Below are 11398 nucleotides of genomic sequence, written 5' to 3' on the forward strand. Positions count from 1 at the left end.
TTTCTTTGCAAACTATGTAACTTCAACTCGTCCCTTCTTTTCCCCCTTTTTTGTGATCAATGTTTATCTATGAATATTAATATCTACATTAATAGTGTATACTAAGGGTGTAAGAAAAAAAAGATTCTGCAATATATTGCAATATTTCACAGCGCGATAATCGTATCAATCCAATTAATCGTGTTTTTTAATGAAAAAAAACATTTAAATGCACTAACATACTGTATGCATGACATGTAAACGCCCAGTATGAGGTGTGAGTGAACCACATCAGACCTTGTTAAACTACCTCACTTCTCAATGCATTTATGGTTACTTTTTATTTTTTATTATTATTATCAGACTGGCGCCCTGTCCAGGGTGTACCCCCGCCCAGCGCCCAATAAGAGCCGGAGATTGACACTGGCAGACCCCCGCGACCCTGAACAGGAATAAGTGGGTCTGAAAATGAATGAATGAATTATTATTATTATTTTTTTTTTTACAGAATTTAAGAACTAAACAGAATCAGAATCTGTTGCGGAAGCAAAAGTTAGACTTTTTTGAAAAAAATAATTTGACAGTTTCAAAAACATACCACTTGTTTTTGATACTTTTCATAAATGTGTTGATATTGCGATAAATTGTGATGTATATCGCATTGTTTAGTATCGGGATATATCGTAGCATGACACAAATCTTGAATCGTATCGTATTGTCAGATTCATGGCAATGTACACCCCTAGTATATTACGATTTTGATTATTACACCCAACGATTACAAAAATAACATAATCGAGAAAAAACGATGAAAAAAAAAAAAAAATGTTTTTTTTTTTAATATATATATATGTTTAATTTGCTAAGTAAAACAAACCCACAATTTCGGACATCTACAAATAATAAAACTTGGCACAAACATGTTATTAATACTAACTTTTAGTTGTTTAATTCATGCACATGCAAGCTCCTCCCCTCCGCCCCGCCCCTTTCAAAGCTAAAGCTAGCCTGCAGGCTAACACGAGGAAAGCTGTTCTTGAAACATGGCAGGAGAAACGCAGCAAAAACACTTGGTACACAAGCAAGGCAAGTCAAATTCTCTTCTATGGGAACACTTTGGGTTTGATGATGATGATCTAGAGCAAAGACACATCACGTGCAAGAAGTGTTTTGTTTTGTGCAAAAGTGAACATACTTGATTTTAATGTTTGAAGGGTTTTATTTATGTTTAAAGAAATTTTTTTTGTTTTTTTTTCGTACAAAAAATAAATAACTTTTTGGTTGACAAATAATCGTGATTTCAACTATGACTAAAATAATCGTGATTATTATTTTTTCTATAATCGAGCAGCCCTAGTGTCCTGATCGACTTACATTTCTAAAATAAGAAACACAGCAGAGCATTGAGGAAGAACAGGGAAAGGAAAAGGAAATAAACTCACTGTGTGCTACTGTTAGAAAATAAATGCATGAATTAAAGCCATCAGAACTGATGAACTCAACTATGGTGAAGCCTCATCACTTTGATTCTTCATTACAACAACTTGTGCTGCACTGTTGGCCAGGTTGAGATTGTTACCTGGTTTGATAAAGGATCCAGATAGTGGACCGTCGTATTGCTGACGTGTGTTTGAATAGCCATTAGATCTGCATGTGTTATCCTGTGCCAATATTAAGAGTTCATCACTTGAACATCCCCATAAAGCCAAGAGCACGGGGACCTTCTTACATAAACAACACTCTGTATGAGCCCTGCCCTTCAAAGCTGATGGATGACTCAGAGGATCCAGGATACGTAAGGACATTCCCACAGAGATCTTTAGCCCTGGTCAAAGCCAAAGGTTGTTCCGTGTGAGGCAAAGAAAACATTCACTCGGCTCCGAGGATGAGTTCCCACCCTCTAATGATACAGAGACGGGTGGAGCTGATTTGATCATTTAAGATAAAGTCAGATTTGTTGTCCGTCATCGTCGGGTTGTCCATTTTGAGTCATTTCATACGAAAATATAACATGCGGATGGAATGAACCCTGTAGTTACCTAGGATACTCCCTATTTTCTAGGCAAATGAGCATTTATATTTATATTCGTCCTTCATATTTATTATTATTATTATTATTATTATACTGTTTCTGGTAGAGGTCGACCAATATGGGATTTTCAAAGGCCGATCCAGATAACGATTTTTAACCAAAAATTTCAGGCGATGGCCGATATCTAAAGCCGATTTTGGAAGCAGATATTTGAGGCAGAGATACACTTTTTTTTTTTTTTTTTTTAAAGAAACATTGATTATGAAAGACATATTAATATTTATTGAACTTTAAATATACCCGCACACAACCAAGTAAACAAAAATCCTTATCATATTAAGGATATAATAGGATAAGGATGCAGCATTTGATCAGGGACTATTATATTATATCCTTATCCTATTATATCGGCTTTTTATTTGTAAGCCTATTGGCTTCTACCTTTCCCATGCACATTCTATTATAATTATTACTTTTTTGTTGTACATTCATACATCCGAATGGAAGTTTTTTATGTTCTTTTTTTTTTTTTTAATGGCTACTCTAAAGGCCCTGTGATGGACTGGCGCCCTGTCCAGGGTGTACCCCCGCCCAGCGCCCTATGAGAGCCTGAGATTGGCAGCGGCAGACCCCCGCGACCCTGTTAAACGGGAATAAGCCGGTATGAAAATGGATGGATGGATGGATGGATGGATGGCTACTCTAAAGTGCTTAAATATGGAAAAAAGTCCATATATTAGCTGGCCGATATATCCGTCGACCTCTGGTTTCTGGTTTGTTCTTGGTTTGTTTTGGACCATCCACCATGTAAAAATTCCTTGGGGTTCCGCAACCTGTGGCTCTGGAGCCTCATGTGGCTCTTTGACTCTTTTGCAATGGCTCCCTGTAGCTTTAAAAAAATAAATTAAATAATGAATTAGAGGGTATTGATGATTAATGGCATTAACTTCAAATAAAATGATGATAAAACCATTGGTTAACCTAAAAATAATCATATTGTGCAATAACTGCCACCTTACTACTTCATCATCTACAGACCATCAACTTTCCTGCACCTGTGGCTAATCATAACTTTTAAATCCTGGTAAGATAACCAAACTAACAAAAAGACTATTCTGGAAGAAAATAGAAATTTTATTTGTGCGGGGAAAGGATTTATTTAATTGCCCAACATGCCGACTTAATATGCATGCTTGATATGTTGCAAAAAATTAGCATGCGACATCACATGATCATGTGTTGTCAAATTCAAGTATTTTTGTAGCCCTTCAAATCCATTAACTCATGAAATGATTTAAAACTATTTTAACTGTATATAATTGAATACACTGCATTGTCTTCAGTGAGATGTAATTTTTTCAGCTCTGGAAGGACTTTAATCCAGGCGAGACGAGGCAAAACGGCTCCTTTGGGGGGGTAAAGGTTGCAGACCCCTGGTCTATACACTCTACTTAGCAATAAAAACAGATTCTGACATAACTAACACTCTTCAGTCTTTATGCTGGTTTTTCATTGTGTAAAAAAGTGGGGGTCCAGAGCAGAGGGGGAGTCAATGCCTCTTTGGCTTTTTGTGTGGAGGGCAGTTTGTTTTACTTCCATGATTAAAATTCCAACAAATCACACGTAAAAAACCAGCTCTCAAAGATGGTGCAACAAACATAACCAACGAGGCCCAGGGAATTGATTGTTTTTTTTGTTTTTTTTCTGAGAAAGCCTTGAAAAAAACTAAATAAACTAAAATAAGGATGTAATTGTACCAAATTATGTTAAAAAGGAAATAAATGATCAGAAAAGCAGAATATCTGAAATGTTCCATTTGCCTCTTTTCATCCTAAAGCCTTCAAACCTCAAACGTGGTGATACACGCATCCAACACAGACACTAGAAACCAATATAACATAGGTTCAAATGATTTGAATAATAATAATAATAATACATTTTATTTAAAAGCACTTTTCAAGAAACTCAAAGACACTTTACAGGTTAAAACAACCACAACAAATGTCCATTATAGTTTTACAAATTAAGTAAAAAAAATAAGCAAAAAATGTCTCCATCCCTTGCCAGCTGTTTGAATATACTTTGCTATTTTCTGCCAAAAAAACAAAAAAAAAACGTTTTAAAATAATAATCACAAGATCTTTTTTTTTTTGTTTTTTCAGAATAAAGTTGACTGTGACTCATTGAAAACGGGACCCACTTTTGGGCCCCGACCCAAGAGTTAAAATTAAAACAATTGTTTTTGATAAACATGCTGCACCTGCTAAGAATGTAGTGTTGGATCCCGAGACCCCTTAAATAGGATAAAATATTTCAAAGACCCTCTCATAAACCTCATATTAAACACAATTTACTGCCATTTGTATCTCTAGAAGCAATAGGAATGGTCTATTCTTTGAACTTTTCAAGATTGTTGTCGTAGAAATAGTCTTAAGTATTACCAAAGTATAAACAAAACATGCATTTCTTTAAAAAAAAAAAAACAAAAACAAAAAAAAACAAGTACTTTTTTGCATGTTTTTTTAGCCATCGTACTTCACAGTGATACAGCAGTGTGTCATATCCAATATCTGTACACTGTACATGTGTATTTTCCTATCATGTGCCCTCTTTGCGAATGTTTAGTTCCATTATTTGTTTAGTTTTGTGGTGTTTTTTTTTTTTATTTATTTATTTATTTTATTTTTTAAACTATCTCACCTTTTTAAGGGGGATAAATGTGTGATATGTGAAGTATGTTTATTCTATTGGTGCTTTGGTCCCCATTATACAGTTTTATGATATGCAACATGAATACTAGGGTGTTTTGAATTTCTTTTTAAAAAAAATTCAAGAAATTGTCTGAAGGACGCCTGGGGGTGTGCTTGCCCCAGTTTGAGAACCACTGAAGTAGAGTATGATACATGGTTAAATAAATATTTCACCCAGTTTAACAACATAGAACCTCTAACAGCCTCATGTAAATGTGGACTAAAACTTTAGAAACTGGCTTCAAAGGACAATAGCTTCCTCCTCCTGCAATTAAAAACTATATATATATATATATATATATATATATATATATATATATATATATATATATATATATATATATATATATATATATATATTTATAACTTTATAACTCAGACACTTGTTTTTCCTTCGTTATGTGAATAGCTACAGTCCACTAGGAAAGAGTAGGAAGAGCTGCTTTCACTGACTGTAGCCCTTTAAGGAAATGTTGCATGTTTTTGACCGAGTTTGTGCTGTTTTAAATGGTAAAAAATAAAAAATAAAAACATCTTAACTAAGCAAATGCACAGTGAACTAATGCGTGTAGCAGCTGGGGTGGATGGGCTTTCATTAAAAACAGCTAGAACACAAGACATACTTTGTGAAAAAAAAAAAAATATATATATATATATATTTAACTATTTATTTATTTATTATTTATTTATTTGAACATCTTGAAAAACTGCAGCAGCTCCAATACACCTACATTTTATTTTATTTCTTAAAAGTGTAACCGTGTATATTCCGTCCTGTTATGTTTTGTTCATGAAAGGAAAACAATGTGTTAGAATGAAAGTGACTCACCTGCTGGTTAAAGATCCGCAGCACAACAGCGCATTTGGTGGTTTTAATGGTGTCGAGATGATCGAGTGGATCTCCTGCGATCCTCTACTACCTACTCTTCATCCTCTCCCTCCTCTTCCTCTCTGGAGGCGCAGCGTGAGACCCGGAAGAAAAGGAAAGTTAGTCGTTTTCCATGATGACAGGTGCGTTTCCTTCCTCCTGTATTTACTATGAATAAACTACAGTGAAGGGCAGGACGTAGTGGAGGGAAAAAGTCTGAACCTTCTCACATTTAGAGCTGTTAATACTTTACGTGGTCAATAGGGAAGTGGGCTGGAGTTGGAAGTTTGTTGGACTTGGGGAGAAAAAAAAAAAAAGCCCCCGGCGGTCAGGGGGCGTGTCTTTGTCTTTGTGCTTCTTTACCAACACTTTTAAACACTTTGGTGTCTTTTTGTTAACGTTTGGAGCATTGTTTGACAATAGCTGCCATTCGTTAAGAGAATGTCTGCAGTTAATGGTTATACGTGTGCTTTGGTTGTTTTTGTGACGTTTTATCTTATTCAGAGCAGTGGTTCTCAACCTTGGGGTCAGGACCCCATTTAAGGTAGCGAGACACCATTTTATTTTATTTATTTATTTTTTTAAACTGTTTTTCTGCAGCTACGTCAAACTTACCATATTTGAACCTCTTTCTTTCCATATTTCTGCTCATTTTAATGCAACATTTTGCTACATTGCACCCACTTTTCTGTCAAATTTCAAAGCCTTTTCTGCACAATTTTAAGACATTTTCAGCGCTTATAAAACCATCACCTATGTCGTATATGTTGACCAGTTATTGTCACTTTTAACCTCTTTTCACTATATTTCATGCTTATTTAAAGCCATTTTAACCACATTCACAATTTTTCATACCAATTATTTGCCAGTTTAAACTAATTGTTCCTACTTTTTAAATTACTTTACCCAAACCTCCCCTTTTAAGCCAATATTGACACTATGAAGCCTTTTTACAACCTTTTCCATCTGTTTTTGGCTGCTATAATTTGTAACTTTTAAGAAATTTCTGTGGTTTTTAAAATGCAATTTCACCATTTTTTTTTTGTCACTTTTAACCCATTTTATTTCTGATTAAAACAAGAATTTATGGTACATCTGGATGACTACATACTATGGAGCCTTTATTTTATGGGGTGCCAAGTGTAAAAATTTAGTATAAAAGTTGTAGCTAACACATTTTCATTATTTATCTCACTTTTCTCATATTTAGCACATTTTCCTACATTTAATACAACATTTAACCAGTTTAAAAAAAAAGCATTAAATCTAAATATTTAAATCTAAATCTAAATGGTATATATTATATCTAAATGTTAAATCTATATCTAAATTTTAAATCTAAATTTAAATGTTATATGTTAAATCTAAATGTTAAATCTTATATATAAATGTTAAATATAAATCTAAATGTTTAAATCTAAATCTAAATAATGTATGTTAAATCTAAATCTAAATGTTGTATATCATATCTAAATGTTTAATCTATATCTAAATTTTAAATCTAAATCTAAATGTTATATATCATATCTAAATGCTTAATTTTATATCTAAATTTTAAATCTAAATGTTAAATGTAAAATCTAAATGTTAAATCTAAATGTTAAATGTAAAATCTAAATGTTAAATGTAAACTCTAAATGTTAAATCTAAATCTAAATCTAAATGTTAAATGTTAAATCTAAATGTTAAATCTATATGTTCAATCTAAATCTAAATCTAAATGTTGAACGTAAATGTTTCGCACATATGCTAATTGTCCCCGCCCCGTCTCCCTTTTTGTGAATGTTTATTAGTTCCATTATTTGTGTAGTTTTGTGGGGTTTTTTGGGTAGCTATTATGAACATTTTTTTTTAAACTATCTCGCCTTTTTAAGGGGGATAAATGTGTATTTTGTAGTTTCTCACTTTCTTTATTTCTATAATCATTTATATTTGTGACATCTTCTGCCTGTGTGTGGTCTCTATACCACACATGGGCAACTGGTGGCCAGGGGGCCACATGCAGCCTTCAGACAAACTTTGTGCGGTCCCCAGTGAAAACAACAACTAAAATTCAGATTCAGAAAACTTTATTTATGCTGAGGGGCAATTCAGTTTCAGTTTGATAAAATGACAACAAAAACACTCGAAATAACTAAAAAAAAAACACAAAGCAGCAACAAACACACACAAAATGCAAAAAAATATATATACAAAATTAGCACAGATACACAAAATGACAGTGAAAACATTATGAAAAGGATTTCAAAAACACATAAAATGACAAGAAAAACAAAACAAAACACAAATCACACCCAAAGCACAAAACGACAAGCACTAATAAGAGAAAATTATACAAAATGACAAGTCAAAAAAACACAAAACAAAAACACACAAAATGAGAGAAAAAATATACAACATGACATCAAAAATACACTTTTTTTTCCTGTATCATTACTCAGAGTTGTTTTTATTTTATAGTAGAACATCTGTGATAGCTGCCCATCTCTGCTTTATACAGATGGTCAGAAATAGACCCTTAAACACTGAGTTAAAATATAACCAATTATTCAAACATGTGATCAAGAGAATGAACAGAAAATGGTTCCCTAAAATGTGGCCCTAAAAGCTAAAACCTGTGGGAGAAGTTGGGAGATTCTGCAACTACAGCTGATATGTTTGCATTTTACGTTGTCACTGTTTGCTGTTAGGGCGTCTACGGAGTCGAGACTGAACAAGGTGCTCAAAAGGCAAATGAAAAGCATTACAGGTTTGGAAATGTTGTCTTTCTGTTTGTCTCTAGGGCAGTAAGAGGAATGGGATGAATAATTCACTCACTTAAGGAAACAAAACTAAATATTAAAATGGCTTCAGGTCCAATAAGATGGGAGAAACATGTAGAAAAGTTAGTTGGTTTAGATGGTTATACTAAAACGTTTCTGAAGGTGGTTGAAACAGACATGAACATTGAAGAACAGTCATGTGGAGAAAGGGCCATCGATAAGGGGGAATAAAGGGCTTTTTAGGGGCCCATCCATAAAGTCACCAAAACAATGGTCCATTGTTCTATGAATCTGTGATAACAACATGTATTTATTTAGCTGAATAATATCCACTGTTATCCAGGAAGTTTATTATTATTATTCCAAAGTATAAAGTCATCTTAAAGATGTAAATCCTTGTTTTAATCAGAGATTTTAAAAAACTGGATTTAAAGTGACCAAAAATTGTGGAAAAAGTGGTGAAATGAGATTTTAAGAACCACAGAAATTGGTTAAAAGTTGCAAATTAAAGTGGCCAAAAACAGACAGAAAAAGTGGTAAAAAAAAGGGTTCAAAGCTGGCAAATAATGGGCATGACAAGTCACGAAAGTGGTTAAATTGGCAAAACATAAGCATGAGATGTGGTGAAAAGAGGTTAAAAGTAACAATATTGGGTCAACACATGCGACATTAGGTGGAAAAGTGGTGGAATGGGTTTATGAGCGATGACAATGTCTTGAAAGTGGAAAAAAAAAAATGTGCAGAAAAGGCATTGAAATTTGATAGGGAAGTGGCAGAAATGGGAATAAAGTAGCAAAAATGCATTTAAAGGAGTGCAAATATGGCAAGAAAATGTGATGAAAATAGGTGAAAATATGGCAAGTTTGGTGTAGTTGCAGGAAAAGGCTGAAAATAAACAAAAATGGGCTCAAATTCTTAAAAAAAAAAAAAAAAAAAAAAAAATCTGTTCTTGAAGGCATCTGACGACTTCCTCCAAGTGTCTTGCGACCTGACCCCAATGTTGAGAACCCCTGCTCTAAATCACACTAATTCAGAAACATATCAACAAGTACAACATATGTTAATTCCAGCAATATTATTTTTGTCTTCTTTTTGAATAGGTTTCATTTATTCAGACAACTGTTACTTAGGAAATCCACATTGATCTCCTGACATGTTTCAACTGCCAGCTGTCTGAATAAATGAAACCTTAACGTACCACAAATGTTGTTTGATGTGATAGAAAAGACAAAACTCTGGATCTCCAGATGGTTTTCAAAGGCCAAAATAACATGTTTCTCTTTCCAAAGCTGCTTCATTACCCTCAGCATTGATTTTTAGTGCAAAGCTAAACCTCAATCATCCAGAAGAGATTCCCATATTTGGTTACAAATGTGCCCTCTGAGCCTTAGCGGGGTCGGAGCAGGAGGCTGTGAAAATGTATCATATGATTCGTGTGATTTCCAGAGACTTAACTCTGCTAGTCCTCGGTATGGAAACATCTCTAATCTGCTGTTTGCTCAGGATCACCTTTAAGAGCATCATCTTTGTATCTTTGCGTGCATATCAAGGTCACGCTGGTGAAAAGTAAAGGGACACGCCTCATTACAGTTTAAGCATGTGGACACCACCTGTCCTTTCAAACCTGTTGGTATAACTTACATTTGTGGCTTAAGATTGCTAATCTATATTTAATATTAAATATCTAACTGTAATAGTACAATAACCCATAGTGTAGTGCCTCATAAGTGACGCTGAGTCCTAAGCTTACTGCTCAACAGAGTTGGAAGTTCATTACTTTAAGATGTCACGGTTGGTCAGTGTTGATGTCATGAATGACGTTTGGATGTTTCCGTGTGAATCAGACCAGTGATGTAATATCTTGGCTCACGTTATGAGGCGAATAAACAAACACTTGAAGCTAATCTGCACTGTTGGAAAGCTCTTAAGTAAAGCACATAACAACCCATCAGAGGACAGTGACTGGTTGTTAGTTACACAAACCTAAACACAAGAGGTGAAAGTAGCAGATTACAAGTAGTCACTGTCATTGAGTTGCTTTTATGGGTGCTTGTATGTTTTTGAGTATATTTCGAAAACAGTAATTTTACAAAAAAAAATCATCAGTCATAATTATGAGTTAGTGCAGTCATAATTAGGATTTAGTAAAGTCATATTTCGAGATAGAAAATCATAATTATGAGGTACTAACTCACTTTCTCATTTATATTTAAGTGTATTAAGTTTATTGAGAAAGACATAATTATAATTGTCTTTCTTTCTCAAATTATGACTTACTGTTTAATAATTTTGACTTTCTTATGATTGACTTTTTTCATGTAATTACTTTTGTTCTCATAATTATGACTTTCTATCTCATATGTGGAACGTTCTCTCATAATTATGACTTTCTATCCCATAATTATGACTTTCCTTTTCATAATTGTGACTATTTCTCATAATTATGACTTTTTTCTACATAATTGCAGCTTTTTTCTCATATTTATGACTTTCTATCTCAAAATTATGACGTTCTATCCCATAATTATGACTTCCCTTCTCATAATTATGACTTTTCTATCGAATAATTATGACTTTCTTTCTCATAATTATGACTGTGAAACTACAAAAAAATGAAATGACCAGAAAACAATCAAAAGCATTCACATCATAACTGGCCAACCAGATGAAACATACTGCACCGTGCCAAAAAAGCTTTGAATGCTTGTTATTGTTTGTTTTCGAGTTCATAAATAAATTTAGCTATACTTAAGCATTTAAAAAAAGTTTAAATTGAATTAATTGGTGTTTTTTTTATTATTTTTTATTCACATTTTGAAACTCAATCAAGTTCCAACTGTGCAAGATTTCATCTCTTCCTTTTTCAATTTATATATGAGATGTTTAATGTGTGCAAGGAAACAGTGGCAATATTTATTACCAATAATAAACATGGGAGGTGAAAGTAACTATAGTAACTTTTACTTTGAGTACTATTTCATTGAGCTACTTTTTACTTGTACTTGAA

The sequence above is a fragment of the Gouania willdenowi genome, chromosome 10, assembly GCF_900634775.1.
Source record: "Gouania willdenowi chromosome 10, fGouWil2.1, whole genome shotgun sequence".
NCBI lineage: Eukaryota > Metazoa > Chordata > Actinopteri > Blenniiformes > Gobiesocidae > Gouania > Gouania willdenowi.